The following is a 4,822-nucleotide window of genomic DNA, read 5'->3' on the forward strand; positions in this document are numbered from 1 at the left end:
AGTGTCCATCTTGGAAGTTTGTGCCCTTGTTATTGATGGGCCAGGTGTCATTATTTTGCCTCTTTTAGGCCGTTGTTAAATTACAGAGACACAAATTCCCTTCATCCATCTTACTTTGGATAACGACCAAACGTAAAATAAAATGATGCCTCAAAGAATATTGCATTCATTCATTCCCAGTCAACAGGAAATTTGAGGGTGGAACGTGGTAGGACAAATCCTTCATTTGCAGGCTGGAGGGACTCTTGATCATTTGAAACGTGATAAAACTGCCTTCATCTGGGAAAATATGGACCAATGTTCCATGAGAATGGTGCCAACAAGGCCTGGACCATTTAATCACCAAAAGATAATTTGAATAATATATAAAAGAGTTGGAAACAAACATGTGAGATCTCTGTATGTCGTGAAAGATCATACATGCCTGCTCCTTTGTAATATTTATGTTAAAAAGCAGAGGAAGCTGATACCTGAGTGCGCCAGATGAGAAAAACATAAATTTGATTTAATGTCATCATTATCAGCACTAGCAGTCACCTCAGTAAAAAAGGAAGAAGTTAAGTTACTTCATTCAGGCAGAGAAGTAAGCACACCACAATTATGGGGCATGTCCAAGAATGCATTTCGTTTGAGTAACAGTTCCAAGGCTAGGGTCAGAGATGAAGGCATATTGTCTTCATTGCTTAGAGTGTAGAAATTTAAAAAAGAAAAACAGACACCAGCAAGTAACTCAGAATGTTGGGGTCATATATGATTACAATAAATGTTCCATGCTTTGGGAGGCCAAGGCAGGCAGATCACCAGAGGTCAAGAGTTCAAGACCAGCCTGGCCAACATGGTGAAATCCCATCACTACTAAAAATACAAAAATTAGCCAGGCGTAGTGGTGCATGTCTGTAATCCCAGCTACTTGGGAGGCTGAGACAGGAGAATTGCTTGAACCTGGGAGGCGGAGGTTGCAGTGCGGCGAGATAGTGTCACTGCACTCCAGCGTGGGAGACAGAGAAAGACTCTGTCTCAAAACAAACAAACAAACAAACAAACAAGCCAGTAAATGTTCCCTTGAGTTAATAAATGCACGTGTTGCCTATTTCTGTGAAATACATTATTATAAACTTAGTGGCTTAAAATAATATGCATTGATTATCTCACCATTTCTGTGTGTCAGGAGTTCAAGCAGGGTTTAGTGGGACCCTCAGCTCAGGGTTTCACAAACCTGTAACCAGCAGACTGCATTTTTATCTTGAGGCTTGACTGGTGAAGAATCCACCCCCAAGCTCACTCAGCTTGTTGGCAGAATTTAATTTCTTGCTGTTGTAGGACTGAGGTCCCCAGCTTGTGGCTGGCTATTGACTGAAAGCTGCTCTCAGCTCCGAGGCCACCTGCAGTTTGTCACTACTCCTGCTTTTCCCAGCATGGCGGCTTACTTCAACTCAGTGATGAGTGTCTAGAGCAAATCTACTAGCAAAGCAGAGTCTTATTCAGCATGATCATAGGCATGACAGCCCTCCCCTTTGCAATATTCTATTTGTAGAAGTAAGTTACAAGCGCATAACAGGGAATTACACAAAAGCACGAGTACCAGAAGGCAGGGATTGCAGGGAGGAGCACTTTAGAATCTGTCCACTACAGTCTACTCCTGGCTCCAAAGATTCATGTCCCTTTTGCACGAAAAGTACACTCACTGTCTGCCAAGTTTCTCCAAAGTATCAACCCATTGCAACATCTGAACATCCAAAATTTCATTATTTTAATGTGGTGTAGCATAGACATAGAGAATGAATAATAGACGGTGGAGACTTAGAAGGTGGAAGAGTGGGATGGGATGAGGGATGAAAATGGACACAATGTACACTACTAGGGTAATAGCTATACTAAACACCCAGACTTAACCACTACACAATACATCCATGTAATAAAATCCATAAGAACAAAAAATAAATAAATTTTAAATTTAAAAAAATAGATGTAGATTCAGAGGAGATTCCTGGAGCATAGGTAGTTAAGTACAAGAATTCTAGCACACTTCTCTCAATCTATGGCCCCATGAGACTACACGAGACTAAAAAGACAAGTTTGAATCCCCCAACACACCCAACACACCCGAGGGTAGAATAGGCTTAAAATTAACGCTATCAATATTTCTATTCAAAAAGAAAGAAATGGAAGCTAGAAAGGAGTTACTTGTTTATAGCAGTTCTCATATCTGGTCAGAACAATGTTGGGAGTTCCTTGATGAGGTTTCAAGACCTGGGAATAATGTTCCATGACCCTGCCTATCTATCTGTCCTACTTTCTTTAGTTTTGGCTTTAACTTTGGGTAGGGTTTCCCTTCAAGGCAGCACAGATGGACCTAACGTTCTAAACTTTTAAGGTTCTAAATCCCTGCCATCTCAGGGGCGAACCTGACTTTCTTTAGAGTTTCAGCAGAAATACCAGGCAGGACTTTGCTTGGAATGTTTGGATCACATGCCAATCCTTAATGTAAATACTATGCCCACCCAAACACAGAGGCTCACTCCTGTAATCTCAGTACTTTGGGAGGCCGAGGTGGGTGGATCACTTCAGGTCAGGAGTTCAAGACCAGCCTGGCCAACATGGTGAAACCCCATCTCTACTAAAAATACAAAAGTTAGCCAAGTATGGTGGTGGGTGCTTGTAATCCCAGCAACTCGGGAGTCTGAGACAGTAGAATTGCTTGAACCCAGGAAGTGAAGGTTGCAGTGAGCCAAGATTGTGCCACTGCACTCCTGCCTGGGCTACAGAGCAAGACTTCATCCCATAAATAAATATATAAAATAAAATAAATATACTGTGGCCAAGATCATATGTAAGACTGGTCAACCTGGGCCATGTATTTATCTCTAGAACTTAGGGTTAAAATAACTGTCTCACTAGAACTGGACAAATTTTAAAATCCACCATCTGGCTGCTAAAATGTTTAGTGGTATTACGCAGGAAACATTATGGCCTTTCATTACAATGGAGAGATTTTCAGATTTGGCTCCAAGCAACCAAAATTCCATTTACATGCAACTGATCCTCTGACTTCTACTTCAGCTTCTCCATGCCGACTCCTTCACTGCCTCATAGATAATTAGTTCTCTCATTCCATCTTTACACATCTACAATGGATAGATGTAATTCCACCTGGTTCTCCAGCCCAACAGAAAGAGCAAAGACAGACTAGCAACCCCACCAATCAAAACCATTGCATTTGGTTTTTAGACAAATGCAACTTCAAAACAAGGAATCTATTTTATTTTATTTTTTTATTTTACTTTAAGTTCTAGGATATATGTACAAAACATGTAGATTTGTTACACAGGTATACATGTGCCATGGTTTGCTGCACCCATCAACCTGTTATCTAGGTTTTAAGCCCCACATGCATTAGGTATTTGTTCTAATGTTCTCCCTCCCCTTGCCCCCCACCCCCCAGGCATTCAATAGAAAGAATAGGAGGGACGTTCAATATAAAGAATATATTTGAAGGAAACAAAACTCCTGCAACCCCAGGCAGTGTGAACTTTAAATATCTTAAAGTGAACTTTAAATATTCATGGCTGCAAAAACATTGCCTGGTCATTAATATCTTTGAAGACATTAATGGGAGGTATTGAAAATGTACAAAATATGATTTCAGGAAACCTGAGCAGAGAACCCAAACAAGCCTTCTTGGCCGCTGACCAATACAGCTGTGAGATAATACATGGATGTTGTTTTAAGCGTCTGCATTTGCTGTAATGTGTTACATAGCAATGAAAAACTAATACAATCCTATATACCTACTCCTATAACTGTGAGTCTCTCAAACTGGTGCTTAACGCTAGAAAAGATTAAATCTCACCCAGAACCCTCCCTTTAAAAAAACACAATAAAGGGTCAACACTATTTTACAGTAATTGATAATCTAAAAGCTCCCACTTAAAATTTTAAAATATGATTTAGAATGCAAATATATGCCAAAGGATGCAGGAGCATCTCTTAGGAACAACAGAGCTCAGTCCTCTTTGAGGCAATACCTTTTTTTATTAATCTAAGTGTTGACTGTCAGAATCTTGAAATCAGGATTAATTTGGACTAAATGTCTCTTGCTGCCCCCGATTATTTTTGCTAGTGGAAGCAATATGCACTGAACACATAAAGGTTACTTAATGGACTGATTTCTCACTTACCAAGAATATGTAATGGCTTTTAAAAATTGTATTGTTGGAAATTAGAAAGCATGTGCAGCAGGTCCTCACATAAAATCATTTCATCCAATGTCGTTTTATTATAAAGTTGATGAGAAAACAACTGGTTCTGCAGCACAGCCACTGCCTGTGTGGAGTTGCCACGTTATCTCCATATTTGCCTGGGTTTTAGCCAGGTACTCTGGTTTTCTCCCACTTTCTTAAAATGTGTATGTTATGTTAATTAGTATGTGTCAATGGTCCCCGTCTGAGTGTGTGTGAGAGTGTGCGTGTGCATAAATGTGCCCTGTGGCGGCATGACATCCTATCCAGGCTGGTCTCTACCTTGTCCTTGGAGCTGCCGGAATAGATTCCAGCCACCTAGAACCCCGAACTTGAGTAAGAGAGTTGGAAAACAAATGAATGGACACAAATTATTGTAAAATGAAAATCTGTCAAGTATACAATAATCATATCAGTGCAGGACAAGAGATGAGATAGGGAAGTGCTCAGCAAGTCCGCCACATTTATTGTTTGTTTGTAAACTGCATGGTGGTAAGAGGTGCTCCTAAAAATTTTTGCTTTGCAAACATTTATTCCTTGATTTAACCTACTACCACTAAAATCACCGTCATTTACTGATTCAC

The sequence above is a fragment of the Macaca mulatta genome, chromosome 8 (genome assembly GCF_049350105.2).
Source record: "Macaca mulatta isolate MMU2019108-1 chromosome 8, T2T-MMU8v2.0, whole genome shotgun sequence".
NCBI classification, from domain to species: domain Eukaryota; kingdom Metazoa; phylum Chordata; class Mammalia; order Primates; family Cercopithecidae; genus Macaca; species Macaca mulatta.